Source organism: Triturus cristatus, chromosome 12 (assembly GCF_964204655.1).
Source record: "Triturus cristatus chromosome 12, aTriCri1.1, whole genome shotgun sequence".
Taxonomy (NCBI): domain Eukaryota; kingdom Metazoa; phylum Chordata; class Amphibia; order Caudata; family Salamandridae; genus Triturus; species Triturus cristatus.
The window spans coordinates 250503521-250524558 of record NC_140595.1 but is presented as its reverse complement, the minus strand read 5'-3'; positions in this window follow the sequence as shown (position 1 = coordinate 250524558).

Here is a 21038-nt window from a genome sequence, read left to right as displayed (position 1 = left end):
ACTCTGGCCTAATAGCTAAGGTCTTAGTCTCGTACTCTGGCCTAATGGTTAAGGTTTTAACTCTTACTCTGCCCTAAAAGCTAAGCTCTTAGACTCGTGCACTGGCCTAATGGTTATGGTCTTAACTCTTACTCTGGCCTAATAGCTAAGGTCTTAACTCTTACTCTGGCCTAATAGCTAAGGTCTTAGATTCGTACTCTGGCCTAATGGTTAAGGTCTTAACTTTTACTCTGGCCTAATAGCTAAGGTCTTAACTCTTACTCTGGCCTAATAGCTAAGGTCTTAGTCTCGTACTCTGGCCTAATGGTTAAGGTTTTAACTCTTACTCTGGCCTAAAAGCTAAGCTCTTAGACTCGTGCACTGGCCTAATGGTTATGGTCTTAACTCTTACTCTGGCCTAATAGCTAAGGTCTTAACTCTTACTCTGGCCTAATAGCTAAGGTCTTAGATTCGTACTCTGGCCTAATGGTTAAGGTCTTAACTCTTACTCTGGCCTAATAGCTAAGGTCTTAACTCGTACTCTGGCCTAATAGCTAAGGTCTTGACTCCTACTCTGGCCTAATGGTTAAGGTCTTAACTCTTACTCTGGCCTAATAGCTAAGGTCTTAACTCTTACTCTGGCCTAATAGCTAAGGTCTTTTACTCGTACTCTGGCCTAATGGTTAAGGTCTTAACTCTTACTCTGGCCTAATAGCTAAGGTCTTAGACTCGTACTCTGGCCTAATGGTTGAGGTTTTAACTCTTACTCTGGCCTAAAAGCTAAGCTCTTAGACTCGTGCACTGGCCTAATGGTTATGGTCTTAACTCTTACGCTGGCCTAATAGCTAAGGTCTTAACTCTTACTCTGGCCTAATAGCTAAGGTCTTAGATTCGTACTCTGGCCTAATGGTTAAGGTCTTAACTCTTACTCTGGCCTAATAGCTAAGGTCTTAACTCTTACTCTGGCCTAATAGCTAAGGTCTTGACTCCTACTCTGGCCTAATGGTTAAGGTCTTAACTCTTACTCTGGCCTAATAGCTAAGGTCTTAACTCTTACTCTGGCCTAATAGCTAAGGTCTTTTACTCGTACTCTGGCCTAATGGTTAAGGTCTTAACTCTTACTCTGGCCTAATAGCTAAGGTCTTAGACTCGTACTCTGGCCTAATGGTTAAGGTCTTAACTCTTACTCTGGCCTAATAGCTAAGGTCTTAGACTCGTACTATCGCCTACAGGTTAAGCTCTTAACTCTTACTCTGGCCTAATAGCTATGGTCTTAACTATTACTCTGGCCTAATAGCTAAGGTCTTAGACTCCTACTCTGGCCTAATGGTTAAGGTCTTAACTCTTACTCTGGCCTAATAGCTATGGTCTTAACTATTACTCTGGCCTAATAGCTAAGGTCTTAGACTCGTACTCTGGCCTAATGGTTAAGGTCTTAACTCTTACTCTGGCCTAATAGCTAAGGTCTTAGACTCGTGCTCTGGCCTAATAGCTAAGGTCTTATACTCGTACTCTGGCCTAATGGTTAAGGTCTTAACTCTTACTCTGGCCTACAGATTAAGGTCTTAACTCTTACTCTGGCCTGCTGGTTAAGGTCTTAACTCTTACTCTGACCTAATAGCTAAAGTCTTAGACTCGTACTCTGGCCTACTGGTTAAGGTCTTAACTATTACTCTGGCCTAATAGCTAAGGTCTTAACTCTTACTCTGGCCTAATAGCTAAGGTCTTAGACTCGTACTATGGCCTAATGATTAAGGTCTTAACTCTTACTCTGGCCTAATAGCTAAGGTCTTAACTTTTACTCTGGCCTAATAGCTAAGGTCTTAGACTCGTAATCTAGCCTAATGGTTAAGGTCTTAACTCCTACTCTGGCCTAATAGCTAAGGTCTTAACTCTTACTCTGGCCTAGTAGCTAAGGTCTTAGACTCGTACTATGGCCTACAGTTTAAGGTCCTAACTCTTACTCTGGCCTAATAGCTAAGGTCTTAGACTCGTACTCTGGCCTACTGGTTAAGGTCTTAACTCTTACTATTGCCTAATAGCTAAGGTCTTAGACTCGTACTCTGGCCTACTGGTTAAGGTCTTAACTCTTACTCTGGCCTAATAGCTAAGGTCTTAGACTCGTACTCTGGCCTAATGTTTAAGGTCCTAACTCTTACTCTGGCCTAATAGCTAAGGTCTTAGACTCGTACTCTGGCCTACTGGTTAAGGTGTTAACTCTTATTCTGGCCTAATAGCTAAGGTCTATGACTCGTAATCTGGCCTAATGGTTAAGGTCTTAACTCTTACTCTGGCCTAATAGCTAAGGTCTTAGACTTGTGCTCTGGCCTAATGGTTAAGGTCTTAACTCTTACTCTGGCCTACTGGTTAAGGTCTTAACTCTTACTCTGGCCTAATAGCTAAGGTCTTAGACTCGTACTCTGGCCTAATGGTTAAGGTCTTAACTCTTACTCTGGCCTAATAGCTAAGGTCTTAGAATCGTACTCTGGCCTAATGGATAAGGTCTTAACTCTTACTCTGGCCTAATAGCTAAGGTCTTAACTCTTACTCTGGCCTAATACCTAAGGTCTTAGACTCGTACTCTGGCATAATGGTTAAGGTCTTAACTCTTACTCTGGCCTAATAGCTAAGGTCTTAACTCTTACTCTGGCCTAATAGCTAAGGTCTTTGACTCGTACTCTGGCCTAATGGTTAAGGTCTTAACTCTTACTCTGGCCTAATAGCTAAGGTCTTAGACTCGTACTCTGGCCTAATAGCTAAGGTCTTAGACTCGTACTCTGGCTTAATGGTTAAGGTCTTAACTCTTACTCTGGCCTACAGGTTAAGGTCTTAACTCTTACTCTGGCCTAATGGATAAGGTCTTAACTCTTACTCTGGCCTAATAGCTAAGGTCTTAGACTCGTACTCTGGCCTAATGGTTAAGGTCTTAACTCTTACTCTGGAATAATAGCTAAGGTCTTAGACTCGTACTATCGCCTACAGGTTAAGCTCTTAACTCTTACTCTGGCCTAATAGCTAAGGTCTTAACTACTACTCTGGCCTAATAGCTAAGGTCTTAGACTCGTACTCTGGCCTAATGGTTAAGGTCTTAACTCTTACTCTGGCCTAATAGCTAAGGTCTTGACTCTTATTCTGGCCTAATAGATAAGGTCTTAGACTCGTACTATGGCCTACAGGTTAAGGTCTTAACTCTTACTCTGGCCTAATAGCTAAGGTCTTAGACTCGTACTCTGGCCTACAGTTTAAGGTCTTAACTCTTACTCTGGCCTAATAGCTAAGGTCTTAGACTCGTACTCTGGCCTACTGGTTAATGTCTTAACTCTTACTCTGGCCTAATAGCTAAGGTCTTAGATTCGTACTATGGCCTAATCATTAAGGTCTTAACTCTCACTCTGGCCTAATAGCTAAGGTCTTAACTCTTACTCTGGCCTAATAGCTAAGGTCTTAGACTCGTACTCTGGTCTAAAGGTTAAGGTCTTAACTCTTAATCTGGCCTAATAGCTAAGGTCTTCGAGTCATGCTTTGGCCTAATGGTTAAGGTCTTAACTCTTACTCTGGCCTACTGGTTAAGGTCTTATCTCTTACTCTGGCCTAATAGCTAAGGTCTTAACTCGTACTCTGGCCTAATGGTTAAGGTCTTAACTCTTACTCTGGCGTAATAGCTAAGGTCTTAGACTCGTACTCTGGCCTAATAGCTAAGGTCTTAGACTCGTACTCTGGCCTAATGGTTAAGGTCTTAACTCTTACTCTGGCCTAATAGCTAAGGTCTTAGACTCGTACTCTGGCCTAATGGTTAAGGTCTTAACTCTTACTCTGGCCTAATAGCTAAGGTCTTAGACTCGTACTCTGGCCTACTGGTTAAGGTCTTATCTCTTACTCTGGCCTAATAGCTAAGGTCTTAACTCTTACTCTGGCCTAATAGCTAAGGTCTTTGACTCGTACTCTGGCCTAATGGTTAAGGTCTTAACTCTTACTCTGGCCTAATAGCTAAGGTCTTAGACTTGTGCTCTGGCCTAATAGCTAAGGTCTTAGACTCGTACTCTGGCCTACTGGTTAAGGTCTTAACTCTTACTCTGGCCTAATAGCTAAGGTCTTAACTCTTACTCTGGCCTAATAGCTAAGGTCTTAGACTCGTACTATGGCCTAATGGTTAAGGTCTTAACTCTTACTCTGGCCTAATAGCTAAGGTCTTAACTTTTACTCTGGCCTAATAGCTAAGGTCTTAGACTCGTAATCTAGCCTAATGGTTAAGGTCTTAACTCCTACTCTGGCCTAATAGCTAAGGTCTTAACTCTTACTCTGGCCTAATAGCTAAGGTCTTAGACTCGTACTCTGGCCTACTGGTTAAGGTCTTAACTCTTACTATTGCCTAATAGCTAAGGTCTTAGACTCGTACTATTGCCTAATGGTTAAGGTCTTAACTCTTACTCTGGCCTAATAGCTAAGATCTTAACTCTTTCTCTGGGCTAATAGCTAAGGTCTTAGACTCGTACTCTGGCCTAATGGTTAAGGTCTTAACTCTTACTCTGGCCTAATAGCTAAGGTCTTAGACTTGTGCTCTGGCCTAATGGTTAAGGTCTTAACTCTTACTCTGGCCTACTGGTTAAGGTCTTAACTCTTACTCTGGCCTAATAGCTAAGGTCTTAGACTCGCACTCTGGCCTAATGGTTAAGGTCTTAACTCTTACTCTGGCCTAATAGCTAAGGTCTTAGTCTCGTACTCTGGCCTAATGGTTAAGGTTTTAACTCTTACTCTGCCCTAAAAGCTAAGCTCTTAGACTCGTGCACTGGCCTAATGGTTATGGTCTTAACTCTTACTCTGGCCTAATAGCTAAGGTCTTAACTCTTACTCTGGCCTAATAGCTAAGGTCTTAGATTCGTACTCTGGCCTAATGGTTAAGGTCTTAACTCTTACTCTGGCCTAATAGCTAAGGTCTTAACTCTTACTCTGGCCTAATAGCTAAGGTCTTAGTCTCGTACTCTGGCCTAATGGTTAAGGTTTTAACTCTTACTCTGGCCTAAAAGCTAAGCTCTTAGTCTCGTGCACTGGCCTAATGGTTATGGTCTTAACTCTTACTCTGGCCTAATAGCTAAGGTCTTAACTCTTACTCTGGCCTAATAGCTAAGGTCTTAGATTCGTACTCTGGCCTAATGGTTAAGGTCTTAACTCTTACTCTGGCCTAATAGCTAAGGTCTTAACTCTTACTCTGGCCTAATAGCTAAGGTCTTGACTCCTACTCTGGCCTAATGGTTAAGGTCTTAACTCTTACTCTGGCCTAATAGCTAAGGTCTTAACTCTTACTCTGGCCTAATAGCTAAGGTCTTTTACTCGTACTCTGGCCTAATGGTTAAGGTCTTAACTCTTACTCTGGCCTAATAGCTAAGGTCTTAGACTCGTACTCTGGCCTAATGGTTAAGGTCTTAACTTTTACTCTGGCCTAATAGCTAAGGTCTTAGACTCGTACTCTGGCCTACTGGTTAAGGTCTTAACTCTTACTCTGGCCTAATAGCTAAGGTCTTAACTCTTACTCTGGCCTAATAGCTAAGGTCTTAGACTCTTACTATGGCCTAATGGTTAAGGTCTTAACTCTTACTCTGGCCTAATAGCTAAGGTCTTAACTCTTACTCTGGCCTAATAGCTAAGGTCTTAGTCTCGTACTCTGGCCTAATGGTTAAGGTTTTAACTCTTACTCTGCCCTAAAAGCTAAGCTCTTAGACTCATGCACTGGCCTAATGGTTATGGTCTTAACTCTTACTCTGGCCTAATAGCTAAGGTCTTAACTCTTACTCTGGCCTAATAGCTAAGGTCTTAGATTCGTACACTGGCCTAATGGTTAAGGTCTTAACTCTTACTCTGGCCTAATAGCTAAGGTCTTAACTCTTACTCTGGCCTAATAGCTAAGGTCTTAGTCTCGTACTCTGGCCTAATGGTTAAGGTTTTAACTCTTACTCTGGCCTAAAAGCTAAGCTCTTAGACTCGTGCACTGGCCTAATGGTTATGGTCATAACTCTTACTCTGGCCTAATAGCTAAGGTCTTAACTCTTACTCTGGCCTAATAGCTAAGGTCTTAGATTCGTACTCTGGCCTAATGGTTAAGGTCTTAACTCTTACTCTGGCCTAATAGCTAAGGTCTTAAATCTTACTCTGGCCTAATAGCTAAGGTCTTGACTCCTACTCTGGCCTAATGGTTAAGGTCTTAACTCTTACTCTGGCCTAATAGCTAAGGTCTTAACTCTTACTCTGGCCTAATAGCTAAGGTCTTTTACTCGTACTCTGGCCTAATGGTTAAGGTCTTAACTCTTACTCTGGCCTAATAGCTAAGGTCTTAGACTCGTACTCTGGCCTAATGGTTAAGGTCTTAACTCTTACTCTGGCCTAATAGCTAAGGTCTTAGACTCGTACTATCGCCTACAGGTTAAGCTCTTAACTCTTACTCTGGCCTAATAGCTATGGTCTTAACTATTACTCTGGCCTAATAGCTAAGGTCTTAGACTCCTACTCTGGCCTAATGGTTAAGGTCTTAACTCTTACTCTGGCCTAATAGCTAAGGTCTTAGACTCGTGCTCTGGCCTAATAGCTAAGGTCTTATACTCGTACTCTGGCCTTATGGTTAAGGTCTTAACTCTTACTCTGGCCTACAGATTAAGGTCTTAACTCTTACTCTGGCCTGCTGGTTAAGGTCTTAACTCTTACTCTGACCTAATAGCTAAGGTCTTAGACTCGTACTCTGGCCTACTGGTTAAGGTCTTAACTATTACTCTGGCCTAATAGCTAAGGTCTTAACTCTTACTCTGGCCTAATAGCTAAGGTCTTAGACTCGTACTATGGCCTAATGATTAAGGTCTTAACTCTTACTCTGGCCTAATAGCTAAGGTCTTAACTTTTACTCTGGCCTAATAGCTAAGGTCTTAGACTCGTAATCTAGCCTAATGGTTAAGGTCTTAACTCCTACTCTGGCCTAATAGCTAAGGTCTTAACTCTTACTCTGGCCTAGTAGCTAAGGTCTTAGACTCGTACTATGGCCTACTGGTTAAGGTCTTAACTCTTACTATTGCCTAATAGCTAAGGTCTTAGACTCGTACTCTGGCCTACTGGTTAAGGTCTTAACTCTTACTATTGCCTAATAGCTAAGGTCTTAGACTCGTACTCTGGCCTACTGGTTAAGGTCTTAACTCTTACTCTGGCCTAATAGCTAAGGTCTTAGACTCGTACTCTGGCCTAATGTTTAAGGTCTTAACTCTTACTCTGGCCTAATAGCTAAGGTCTTAGACTCGTACTCTGGCCTACTGGTTAAGGTGTTAACTCTTATTCTGGCCTAATAGCTAAGGTCTATGACTCGTAATCTGGCCTAATGGTTAAGGTCTTAACTCTTACTCTGGCCTAATAGCTAAGGTCTTAGACTTGTGCTCTGGCCTAATGGTTAAGGTCTTAACTCTTACTCTGGCCTACTGGTTAAGGTCTTAACTCTTACTCTGGCCTAATAGCTAAGGTCTTAGACTCGTACTCTGGCCTAATGGTTAAGGTCTTAACTCTTACTCTGGCCTAATAGCTAAGGTCTTAGAATCGTACTCTGGCCTAATGGTTAAGGTCTTAACTCTTACTCTGGCCTAATAGCTAAGGTCTTAACTCTTACTCTGGCCTAATACCTAAGGTCTTAGACTCGTACTCTGGCATAATGGTTAAGGTCTTAACTCTTACTCTGGCCTAATAGCTAAGGTCTTAACTCTTACTCTGGCCTAATAGCTAAGGTCTTTGACTCGTACTCTGGCCTAATGGTTAAGGTCTTAACTCTTACTCTGGCCTAATAGCTAAGGTCTTAGACTCGTACTCTGGCCTAATAGCTAAGGTCTTAGACTCGTACTCTGGCTTAATGGTTAAGGTCTTAACTCTTACTCTGGCCTACAGGTTAAGGTCTTAACTCTTACTCCGGCCTACTGGTTAAGGTCTTAACTCTTACTCTGGCCTAATGGATAAGGTCTTAACTCTTACTCTGGCCTAATAGCTAAGGTCTTAGACTCGTACTCTGGCCTAATGGTTAAGGTCTTAACTCTTACTCTGGAATAATAGCTAAGGTCTTAGACTCTTACTATCGCCTACAGGTTAAGCTCTTAACTCTTACTCTGGCCTAATAGCTAAGGTCTTAACTACTACTCTGGCCTAATAGCTAAGGTCCTTAGACTCGTACTCTGGCCTAATGGTTAAGGTCTTAACTCTTACTCTGGCCTAATAGCTAAGGTCTTGACTCTTATTCTGGCCTAATAGCTAAGGTCTTAGACTCGTACTATGGCCTACAGGTTAAGGTCTTAACTCTTACTCTGGCCTAATAGCTAAGGTCTTAGACTCGTACTCTGGCCTACAGTTTAAGGTCTTAACTCTTACTCTGGCCTAATAGCTAAGGTCTTAGACTCGTACTCTGGCCTACTGGTTAAGGTCTTAACTCTTACTCTGGCCTAATAGCTAAGGTCTTAGATTCGTACTATGGCCTAATCATTAAGGTCTTAACTCTCACTCTGGCCTAATAGCTAAGGTCTTAACTCTTACTCTGGCCTAATAGCTAAGGTCTTAGACTCGTACTCTGGTCTAAAGGTTAAGGTCTTAACTCTTAATCTGGCCTAATAGCTAAGGTCTTCGAGTCGTGCTCTGGCCTAATGGTTAAGGTCTTAACTCTTACTCTGGCCTACTGGTTAAGGTCTTATCTCTTACTCTGGCCTAATAGCTAAGGTCTTAACTCGTACTCTGGCCTAATGGTTAAGGTCTTAACTCTTACTCTGGCGTAATAGCTAAGGTCTTAGACTCGTACTCTGGCCTAATAGCTAAGGTCTTAGACTCGTACTCTGGCCTAATGGTTAAGGTCTTAACTCTTACTCTGGCCTAATAGCTAAGGTCTTAGACTCGTACTCTGGCCTAATGGTTAAGGTCTTAACTCTTACTCTGGCCTAATAGCTAAGGTCTTAGACTCGTACTCTGGCCTACTGGTTAAGGTCTTATCTTTTACTCTGGCCTAATAGCTAAGGTCTTAACTCTTACTCTGGCCTAATAGCTAAGGTCTTTGACTCGTACTCTGGCCTAATGGTTAAGGTCTTAACTCTTACTCTGGCCTAATAGCTAAGGTCTTAGACTTGTGCTCTGGCCTAATAGCTAAGGTCTTAGACTCGTACTCTGGCCTACTGGTTAAGGTCTTAACTCTTACTCTGGCCTAATAGCTAAGGTCTTAACTCTTACTCTGGCCTAATAGCTAAGGTCTTAGACTCGTACTATGGCCTAATGGTTAAGGTCTTAACTCTTACTCTGGCCTAATAGCTAAGGTCTTAACTTTTACTCTGGCCTAATAGCTAAGGTCTTAGACTCGTAATCTAGCCTAATGGTTAAGGTCTTAACTCCTACTCTGGCCTAATAGCTAAGGTCTTAACTCTTACTCTGGCCTAATAGCTAAGGTCTTAGACTCGTACTCTGGCCTACTGGTTAAGGTCTTAACTCTTACTATTGCCTAATAGCTAAGGTCTTAGACTCGTACTATTGCCTAATGGTTAAGGTCTTAACTCTTACTCTGGCCTAATAGCTAAGATCTTAACTCTTTCTCTGGGCTAATAGCTAAGGTCTTAGACTCGTACTCTGGCCTAATGGTTAAGGTCTTAACTCTTACTCTGGCCTAATAGCTAAGGTCTTAGACTTGTGCTCTGGCCTAATGGTTAAGGTCTTAACTCTTACTCTGGCCTACTGGTTAAGGTCTTAACTCTTACTCTGGCCTAATAGCTAAGGTCTTAGACTCGCACTCTGGCCTAATGGTTAAGGTCTTAACTCTTACTCTGGCCTAATAGCTAAGGTCTTAGTCTCGTACTCTGGCCTAATGGTTAAGGTTTTAACTCTTACTCTGCCCTAAAAGCTAAGCTCTTAGACTCGTGCACTGGCCTAATGGTTATGGTCTTAACTCTTACTCTGGCCTAATAGCTAAGGTCTTAACTCTTACTCTGGCCTAATAGCTAAGGTCTTAGATTCGTACTCTGGCCTAATGGTTAAGGTCTTAACTCTTACTCTGGCCTAATAGCTAAGGTCTTAACTCTTACTCTGGCCTAATAGCTAAGGTCTTAGTCTCGTACTCTGGCCTAATGGTTAAGGTTTTAACTCTTACTCTGGCCTAAAAGCTAAGCTCTTAGACTCGTGCACTGGCCTAATGGTTATGGTCTTAACTCTTACTCTGGCCTAATAGCTAAGGTCTTAACTCTTACTCTGGCCTAATAGCTAAGGTCTTAGATTCGTACTCTGGCCTAATGGTTAAGGTCTTAACTCTTACTCTGGCCTAATAGCTAAGGTCTTAACTCTTACTCTGGCCTAATAGCTAAGGTCTTGACTCCTACTCTGGCCTAATGGTTAAGGTCTTAACTCTTACTCTGGCCTAATAGCTAAGGTCTTAAGTCTTACTCTGGCCTAATAGCTAAGGTCTTTTACTCGTACTCTGGCCTAATGGTTAAGGTCTTAACTCTTACTCTGGCCTAATAGCTAAGGTCTTAGACTCGTACTCTGGCCTAATGGTTGAGGTTTTAACTCTTACTCTGGCCTAAAAGCTAAGCTCTTAGACTCGTGCACTGGCCTAATGGTTATGGTCTTAACTCTTACGCTGGCCTAATAGCTAAGGTCTTAACTCTTACTCTGGCCTAATAGCTAAGGTCTTAGATTCGTACTCTGGCCTAATGGTTAAGGTCTTAACTCTTACTCTGGCCTAATAGCTAAGGTCTTAACTCTTACTCTGGCCTAATAGCTAAGGTCTTGACTCCTACTCTGGCCTAATGGTTAAGGTCTTAACTCTTACTCTGGCCTAATAGCTAAGGTCTTAACTCTTACTCTGGCCTAATAGCTAAGGTCTTTTACTCGTACTCTGGCCTAATGGTTAAGGTCTTAACTCTTACTCTGGCCTAATAGCTAAGGTCTTAGACTCGTACTCTGGCCTAATGGTTAAGGTCTTAACTCTTACTCTGGCCTAATAGCTAAGGTCTTAGACTCGTACTATCGCCTACAGGTTAAGCTCTTAACTCTTACTCTGGCCTAATAGCTATGGTCTTAACTATTACTCTGGCCTAATAGCTAAGGTCTTAGACTCCTACTCTGGCCTAATGGTTAAGGTCTTAACTCTTACTCTGGCCTAATAGCTATGGTCTTAACTATTACTCTGGCCTAATAGCTAAGGTCTTAGACTCGTACTCTGGCCTAATGGTTAAGGTCTTAACTCTTACTCTGGCCTAATAGCTAAGGTCTTAGACTTGTGCTCTGGCCTAATAGCTAAGGTCTTATACTCGTACTCTGGCCTAATGGTTAAGGTCTTAACTCTTACTCTGGCCTACAGATTAAGGTCTTAACTCTTACTCTGGCCTGCTGGTTAAGGTCTTAACTCTTACTCTGACCTAATAGCTAAGGTCTTAGACTCGTACTCTGGCCTACTGGTTAAGGTCTTAACTATTACTCTGGCCTAATAGCTAAGGTCTTAACTCTTACTCTGGCCTAATAGCTAAGGTCTTAGACTCGTACTATGGCCTAATGATTAAGGTCTTAACTCTTACTCTGGCCTAATAGCTAAGGTCTTAACTTTTACTCTGGCCTAATAGCTAAGGTCTTAGACTCGTAATCTAGCCTAATGGTTAAGGTCTTAACTCCTACTCTGGCCTAGTAGCTAAGGTCTTAACTCTTACTCTGGCCTAGTAGCTAAGGTCTTAGACTCGTACTATGGCCTACAGTTTAAGGTCCTAACTCTTACTCTGGCCTAATAGCTAAGGTCTTAGACTCGTACTCTGGCCTACTGGTTAAGGTCTTAACTCTTACTATTGCCTAATAGCTAAGGTCTTAGACTCGTACTCTGGCCTACTGGTTAAGGTCTTAACTCTTACTCTGGCCTAATAGCTAAGGTCTTAGACTCGTACTCTGGCCTAATGTTTAAGGTCCTAACTCTTACTCTGGCCTAATAGCTAAGGTCTTAGACTCGTACTCTGGCCTACTGGTTAAGGTGTTAACTCTTATTCTGGCCTAATAGCTAAGGTCTATGACTCGTAATCTGGCCTAATGGTTAAGGTCTTAACTCTTACTCTGGCCTAATAGCTAAGGTCTTAGACTTGTGCTCTGGCCTAATGATTAAGGTCTTAACTCTTACTCTGGCCTACTGGTTAAGGTCTTAACTCTTACTCTGGCCTAATAGCTAAGGTCTTAGACTCGTACTCTGGCCTAATGGTTAAGGTCTTAACTCTTACTCTGGGCTAATAGCTAAGGTCTTAGAATCGTACTCTGGCCTAATGGATAAGGTCTTAACTCTTACTCTGGCCTAATAGCTAAGGTCTTAACTCTTACTCTGGCCTAATACCTAAGGTCTTAGACTCGTACTCTGGCATAATGGTTAAGGTCTTAACTCTTACTCTGGCCTAATAGCTAAGGTCTTAACTCTTACTCTGGCCTAATAGCTAAGGTCTTTGACTCGTACTCTGGCCTAATGGTTAAGGTCTTAACTCTTACTCTGGCCTAATAGCTAAGGTCTTAGACTCGTACTCTGGCCTAATAGCTAAGGTCTTAGACTCGTACTCTGGCTTAATGGTTAAGGTCTTAACTCTTACTCTGGCCTACAGGTTAAGGTCTTAACTCTTACTCTGGCCTAATGGATAAGGTCTTAACTCTTACTCTGGCCTAATAGCTAAGGTCTTAGACTCGTACTCTGGCCTAATGGTTAAGGTCTTTACTCTTACTCTGGAAAAATAGCTAAGGTCTTAGACTCGTACTATCGCCTACAGGTTAAGCTCTTAACTCTTACTCTGGCCTAATAGCTAAGGTCTTAACTACTACTCTGGCCTAACAGCTAAGGTCTTAGACTCGTACTCTGGCCTAATGGTTAAGGTCTTAACTCTTACTCTGGCCTAATAGCTAAGGTCTTGACTCTTATTCTGGCCTAATAGCTAAGGTCTTAGACTCGTACTATGGCCTACAGGTTAAGGTCTTAACTCTTACTCTGGCCTAATAGCTAAGGTCTTAGACTCGAACTCTGGCCTACAGTTTAAGGTCTTAACTCTTACTCTGGCCTAATAGCTAGGGTCTTAGACTCGTACTCTGGCCTACTGGTTAATGTCTTAACTCTTACTCTGGCCTAATAGCTAAGGTCTTAGATTCGTACTATGGCCTAATCATTAAGGTCTTAACTCTCACTCTGGCCTAATAGCTAAGGTCTTAACTCTTACTCTGGCCTAATAGCTAAGGTCTTAGACTCGTACTCTGGTCTAAAGGTTAAGGTCTTAACTCTTAATCTGGCCTAATAGCTAAGGTCTTCGAATCGTGCTCTGGCCTAATGGTTAAGGTCTTAACTCTTACTCTGGCCTACTGGTTAAGGTCTTATCTCTTACTCTGGCCTAATAGCTAAGGTCTTAACTCGTACTCTGGCCTAATGGTTAAGGTCTTAACTCTTACTCTGGCGTAATAGCTAAGGTCTTAACTCTTACTCTGGCCTAATAGCTAAGGTCTTAGATTCGTACACTGGCCTAATGGTTAAGGTCTTAACTCTTACTCTGGCCTAATAGCTAAGGTCTTAACTCTTACTCTGGCCTAATAGCTAAGGTCTTAGTCTCGTACTCTGGCCTAATGGTTAAGGTTTTAACTCTTACTCTGGCCTAAAAGCTAAGCTCTTAGACTCGTGCACTGGCCTAATGGTTATGGTCATAACTCTTACTCTGGCCTAATAGCTAAGGTCTTAACTCTTACTCTGGCCTAATAGCTAAGGTCTTAGACTCGTACTCTGGCCTAATGGTTAAGGTCTTAACTCTTACTCTGGCCTAATAGCTAAGGTCTTAGACTCGTACTCTGGCCTAATGGTTAAGGTCTTAACTCTTACTCTGGCCTAATAGCTAAGGTCTTAGACTCGTACTCTGGCCTACTGGTTAAGGTCTTATCTCTTACTCTGGCCTAATAGCTAAGGTCTTAACTCTTACTCTGGCCTAATAGCTAAGGTCTTTGACTCGTACACTGGCCTAATGGTTAAGGTCTTAACTCTTACTCTGGCCTAATAGCTAAGGTCTTAGACTTGTGCTCTGGCCTAATAGCTAAGGTCTTAGACTCGTACTCTGGCCTACTGGTTAAGGTCTTAACTCTTACTCTGGCCTAATAGCTAAGGTCTTAACGCTTACTCTGGCCTAATAGCTAAGGTCTTAGACTCGTACTATGGCCTAATGGTTAAGGTCTTAACTCTTACTCTGGCCTAATAGCTAAGGTCTTAACTTTTACTCTGGCCTAATAGCTAAGGTCTGAGACTCGTAATCTAGCCTAATGGTTAAGGTCTTAACTCCTACTCTGGCCTAATAGCTAAGGTCTTAACTCTTACTCTGGCCTAATAGCTAAGGTCTTAGACTCGTACTCTGGCCTACTGGTTAAGGTCTTAACTCTTACTATTGCCTAATAGCTAAGGTCTTAGACTCGTACTATTGCCTAATGGTTAAGGTCTTAACTCTTACTCTGGCCTAATAGCTAAGATCTTAACTCTTTCTCTGGGCTAATAGCTAAGGTCTTAGACTCGTACTCTGGCCTAATGGTTAAGGTCTTAACTCTTACTCTGGCCTAATAGCTAAGGTCTTAGACTTGTGCTCTGGCCTAATGGTTAAGGTCTTAACTCTTACTCTGGCCTACTGGTTAAGGTCTTAACTCTTACTCTGGCCTAATAGCTAAGGTCTTAGACTCGCACTCTGGCCTAATGGTTAAGGTCTTAACTCTTACTCTGGCCTAATAGCTAAGGTCTTAGTCTCGTACTCTGGCCTAATGGTTAAGGTTTTAACTCTTACTCTGCCCTAAAAGCTAAGCTCTTAGACTCGTGCACTGGCCTAATGGTTATGGTCTTAACTCTTACTCTGGCCTAATAGCTAAGGTCTTAACTCTTACTCTGGCCTAATAGCTAAGGTCTTAGATTCGTACTCTGGCCTAATGGTTAAGGTCTTAACTCTTACTCTGGCCTAATAGCTAAGGTCTTAACTCTTACTCTGGCCTAATAGCTAAGGTCTTAGTCTCGTACTCTGGCCTAATGGTTAAGGTTTTAACTCTTACTCTGGCCTAAAAGCTAAGCTCTTAGTCTCGTGCACTGGCCTAATGGTTATGGTCTTAACTCTTACTCTGGCCTAATAGCTAAGGTCTTAACTCTTACTGTGGCCTAATAGCTAAGGTCTTAGATTCGTACTCTGGCCTAATGGTTAAGGTCTTAACTCTTACTCTGGCCTAATAGCTAAGGTCTTAACTCTTACTCTGGCCTAATAGCTAAGGTCTTGACTCCTACTCTGGCCTAATGGTTAAGGTCTTAACTCTTACTCTGGCCTAATAGCTAAGGTCTTAACTCTTACTCTGGCCTAATAGCTAAGGTCTTTTACTCGTACTCTGGCCTAATGGTTAAGGTCTTAACTCTTACTCTGGCCTAATAGCTAAGGTCTTAGACTCGTACTCTGGCCTAATGGTTAAGGTCTTAACTTTTACTCTGGCCTAATAGCTAAGGTCTTAGACTCGTACTCTGGCCTACTGGTTAAGGTCTTAACTCTTACTCTGGCCTAATAGCTAAGGTCTTAACTCTTACTCTGGCCTAATAGCTAAGGTCTTAGACTCTTACTATGGCCTAATGGTTAAGGTCTTAACTCTTACTCTGGCCTAATAGCTAAGGTCTTAACTCTTACTCTGGCCTAATAGCTAAGGTCTTAGTCTCGTACTCTGGCCTAATGGTTAAGGTTTTAACTCTTACTCTGCCCTAAAAGCTAAGCTCTTAGACTCATGCACTGGCCTAATGGTTATGGTCTTAACTCTTACTCTGGCCTAATAGCTAAGGTCTTAACTCTTACTCTGGCCTAATAGCTAAGGTCTTAGATTCGTACACTGGCCTAATGGTTAAGGTCTTAACTCTTACTCTGGCCTAATAGCTAAGGTCTTAACTCTTACTCTGGCCTAATAGCTAAGGTCTTAGTCTCGTACTCTGGCCTAATGGTTAAGGTTTTAACTCTTACTCTGGCCTAAAAGCTAAGCTCTTAGACTCGTGCACTGGCCTAATGGTTATGGTCATAACTCTTACTCTGGCCTAATAGCTAAGGTCTTAACTCTTACTCTGGCCTAATAGCTAAGGTCTTAGATTCGTACTCTGGCCTAATGGTTAAGGTCTTAACTCTTACTCTGGCCTAATAGCTAAGGTCTTAAATCTTACTCTGGCCTAATAGCTAAGGTCTTGACTCCTACTCTGGCCTAATGGTTAAGGTCTTAACTCTTACTCTGGCCTAATAGCTAAGGTCTTAACTCTTACTCTGGCCTAATAGCTAAGGTCTTTTACTCGTACTCTGGCCTAATGGTTAAGGTCTTAACTCTTACTCTGGCCTAATAGCTAAGGTCTTAGACTCGTACTCTGGCCTAATGGTTAAGGTCTTAACTCTTACTCTGGCCTAATAGCTAAGGTCTTAGACTCGTACTATCGCCTACAGGTTAAGCTCTTAACTCTTACTCTGGCCTAATAGCTATGGTCTTAACTATTACTCTGGCCTAATAGCTAAGGTCTTAGACTCCTACTCTGGCCTAATGGTTAAGGTCTTAACTCTTACTCTGGCCTAATAGCTATGGTCTTAACTATTACTCTGGCCTAATAGCTAAGGTCTTAGACTCGTACTCTGGCCTAATGGTTAAGGTCTTAACTCTTACTCTGGCCTAATAGCTAAGGTCTTAGACTCGTGCTCTGGCCTAATAGCTAAGGTCTTATACTCGTATTCTGGCCTAATGGTTAAGGTCTTAACTCTTACTCTGGCCTACAGATTAAGGTCTTAACTCTTACTCTGGCCTGCTGGTTAAGGTCTTAACTCTTACTCTGATCTAATAGCTAAGGTCTTAGACTCGTACTCTGGCCTACTGGTTAAGGTCTTAACTATTACTCTGGCCTAATAGCTAAGGTCTTAACTCTTACTCTGGCCTAATAGCTAAGGTCTTAGACTCGTACTATGGCCTAATGATTAAGGTCTTAACTCTTACTCTGGCCTAATAGCTAAGGTCTTAACTTTTACTCTGGCCTAATAGCTAAGGTCTTAGACTCGTAATCTAGCCTAATGGTTAAGGTCTTAACTCCTACTCTGGCCTAATAGCTAAGGTCTTAACTCTTACTCTGGCCTAGTAGCTAAGGTCTTAGACTCGTACTATGGCCTACAGTTTAAGGTCCTAACTCTTACTCTGGCCTAATAGCTAAGGTCTTAGACTCTACTCTGGCCTACTGGTTAAGGTCTTAACTCTTACTATTGCCTAATAGCTAAGGTCTTAGACTCGTACTCTGGCCTACTGGTTAAGGTCATAACTCTTACTCTGGCCTAATAGCTAAGGTCTTAGACTCGTACTCTGGCCTAATGTTTAAGGTCTTAACTCTTACTCTGGCCTAATAGCTAAGGTCTTAGACTCGTACTCTGGCCTACTGGTTAAGGTGTTAACTCTTATTCTGGCCTAATAGCTAAGGTCTATGACTCGTAATCTGGCCTAATGGTTAAGGTCTTAACTCTTACTCTGGCCTAATAGCTAAGGTCTTAGACTTGTGCTCTGGCCTAATGGTTAAGGTCTTAACTCTTACTCTGGCCTACTGGTTAAGGTCTTAACTCTTACTCTGGCCTAATAGCTAAGGTCTTAGACTCGTACTCTGGCCTAATGGTTAAGGTCTTAACTCTTACTCTGGCCTAATAGCTAAGGTCTTAGAATCGTACTCTGGCCTAATGGTTAAGGTCTTAACTCTTACTCTGGCCTAATAGCTAAGGTCTTAACTCTTACTCTGGCCTAATACCTAAGGTCTTAGACTCGTACTCTGGCATAATGGTTAAGGTCTTAACTCTTACTCTGGCCTAATAGCTAAGGTCTTAACTCTTACTCTGGCCTAAAAGCTAAGGTCTTTGACTCGTACTCTGGCCTAATGGTTAAGGTCTTAACTCTTACTCTGGCCTAATAGCTAAGGTCTTAGACTCGTACTCTGGCCTAATAGCTAAGGTCTTAGACTCGTACTCTGGCTTAATGGTTAAGGTCTTAACTCTTACTCTGGCCTACAGGTTAAGGTCTTAACTCTTACTCCGGCCTACTGGTTAAGGTCTTAACTCTTACTCAGGCCTAATGGATAAGGTCTTAACTCTTACTCTGGCCTAATAGCTAAGGTCTTAGACTCGTACTCTGGCCTAATGGTTAAGGTCTTAACTCTTACTCTGGAATAATAGCTAAGGTCTTAGACTCGTACTATCGCCTAAAGGTTAAGCTCTTAACTCTTACTCTGGCCTAATAGCTAAGGTCTTAACTACTACTCTGGCCTAATAGCTAAGGTCTTAGACTCGTACTCTGGCCTAATGGTTAAGGTCTTAACTCTTACTCTGGCCTAATAGCTAAGGTCTTGACTCTTATTCTGGCCTAATAGCTAAGGTCTTAGACTCGTACTATGGCCTACAGGTTAAGGTCTTAACTCTTACTCTGGCCTAATAGCTAAGGTCTTAGACTCGTACTCTGGCCTACAGTTTAAGGTCTTAACTCTTACTCTGGCCTAATAGCTAAGGTCTTAGACTCGTACTCTGGCCTACTGGTTAAGGTCTTAACTCTTACTCTGGCCTAATAGCTAAGGTCTTAGATTCGTACTATGGCCTAATCATTAAGGTCTTAACTCTCACTCTGGCCTAATAGCTAAGGTCTTAACTCTTACTCTGGCCTAATAGCTAAGGTCTTAGACTCGTACTCTGGTCTAAAGGTTAAGGTCTTAACTCTTAATCTGGCCTAATAGCTAAGGTCTTCGAGTCGTGCTCTGGCCTAATGGTTAAGGTCTTAACTCTTACTCTGGCCTACTGGTTAAGGTCTTATCTCTTACTCTGGCCTAATAGCTAAGGTCTTAACTCGTACTCTGGCCTAATGGTTAAGGTCTTAACTCTTACTCTGGCGTAATAGCTAAGGTCTTAGACTCGTACTCTGGCCTAATAGCTAAGGTCTTAGACTCGTACTCTGGCCTAATGGTTAAGGTCTTAACTCTTACTCTGGCCTAATAGCTAAGGTCTTAGACTCGTACTCTGGCCTAATGGTTAAGGTCTTAACTCTTACTCTGGCCTAATAGCTAAGGTCTTAGACTCGTACTCTGGCCTACTGGTTAAGGTCTTATCTCTTACTCTGGCCTAATAGCTAAGGTCTTAACTCTTACTCTGGCCTAAAAGCTAAGGTCTTTGACTCGTACTCTGGCCTAATGGTTAAGGTCTTAACTCTTACTCTGGCCTAATAGCTAAGGTCTTAGACTTGTGCTCTGGCCTAATAGCTAAGGTCTTAGACTCGTACTCTGGCCTACTGGTTAAGGTCTTAACTCTTACTCTGGCCTAATAGCTAAGGTCTTAACTCTTACTCTGGCCTAATAGCTAAGGTCTTAGACTCGTACTATGGCCTAATGGTTAAGGTCTTAACTCTTACTCTGGCCTAATAGCTAAGGTCTTAACTTTTACTCTGGCCTAATAGCTAAGGTCTTAGACTCGTAATCTAGCCTAATGGTTAAGGTCTTAACTCCTACTCTGGCCTAATAGCTAAGGTCTTCTTAACTCTTACTCTGGCCTAATAGCTAAGGTCTTAGACTCGTACTCTGGCCTACTGGTTAAGGTCTTAACTCTTACTATTGCCTAATAGCCAAGGTCTTAGACTCGTACTATTGCCTAATGGTTAAGGTCTTAACTCTTACTCTGGCCTAATAGCTAAGATCTTAACTCTTTCTCTGGGCTAATAGCTAAGGTCTTAGACTCGTACTCTGGCCTAATGGTTAAGGTCTTAACTCTTACTCTGGCCTAATAGCTAAGGTCTTAGACTTGTGCTCTGGCCTAATGGTTAAGGTCTTAACTCTTACTCTGGCCTACTGGTTAAGGTCTTAACTCTTACTCTGGCCTAATAGCTAAGGTCTTAGACTCGTACTCTGGCCTAATGGTTAAGGTCTTAACTCTTACTCTGGCCTAATAGCTAAGGTCTTAGAATCGTACTCTGGCCTAATGGTTAAGGTCTTAACTCTTACTCTGGCCTAATAGCTAAGGTCTTAACTCTTACTCTGGCCTAATACCCAAGGTCTTAGACTCGTACTCTGGCATAATGGTTAAGGTCTTAACTCTTACTCTGGCCTAATAGCTAAGGTCTTAACTCTTACTCTGGCCTAATAGCTAAGGTCTTTGACTCGTACTCTGGCCTAATGGTTAAGGTCTTAACTCTTACTCTGGCCTAATAGCTAAGGTCTTAGACTCGTACTCTGGCCTAATAGCTAAGGTCTTAGACTCATACTCTGGCTTAATGGTTAAGGTCTTAACTCTTACTCTGGCCTACAGGTTAAGGTCTTAACTCTTACTCCGGCCTACTGGTTAAGGTCTTAACTCTTACTCTGGCCTAATGGATAAGGTCTTAACTCTTACTCTGGCCTAATAGCTAAGGTCTTAGACTCGTACTCTGGCCTAATGGTTAAGGTCTTAACACTTACTCTGGAATAATAGCTAAGGTCTTAGACTCGTACTATCGCCTACAGGTTAAGCTCTTAACTCTTACTCTGGCCTAATAGCTAAGGTCTTAACTACTACTCTGGCCTAATAGCTAAGGTCTTAGACTCGTACTCTGGCCTAATGGTTAAGGTCTTAACTCTTACTCTGGCCTAATAGCTAAGGTCTTGACTCTTACTCTGGCCTAATAGCTAAGGTCTTAGACTCGTACTATGGCCTACAGGTTAAGGTCTTAACTCTTACTCTGGCCTAATAGCTAAGGTCTTAGACTCGTACTCTGGCCTACAGTTTAAGGTCTTAACTCTTACTCTGGCCTAATAGCTAAGGTCTTAGACTCGTACTCTGGCCTACTGGTTAAGGTCTTAACTCTTACTCTGGCCTAATAGCTAAGGTCTTAGATTTGTACTATGGACTAATGGTTAAGGTCTTAACTCTTACTCTGGCCTAATAGCTAAGGTCTTAACTCTTACTCTGGCCTAATAGCTAAGGTCTTAGACTCGTACTCTGGCCTAAAGGTTAAGGTCTTAACTCTTACTCTGGCCTAATAGCTAAGGTCTTCGAGTCATGCTCTGGCCTAATGGT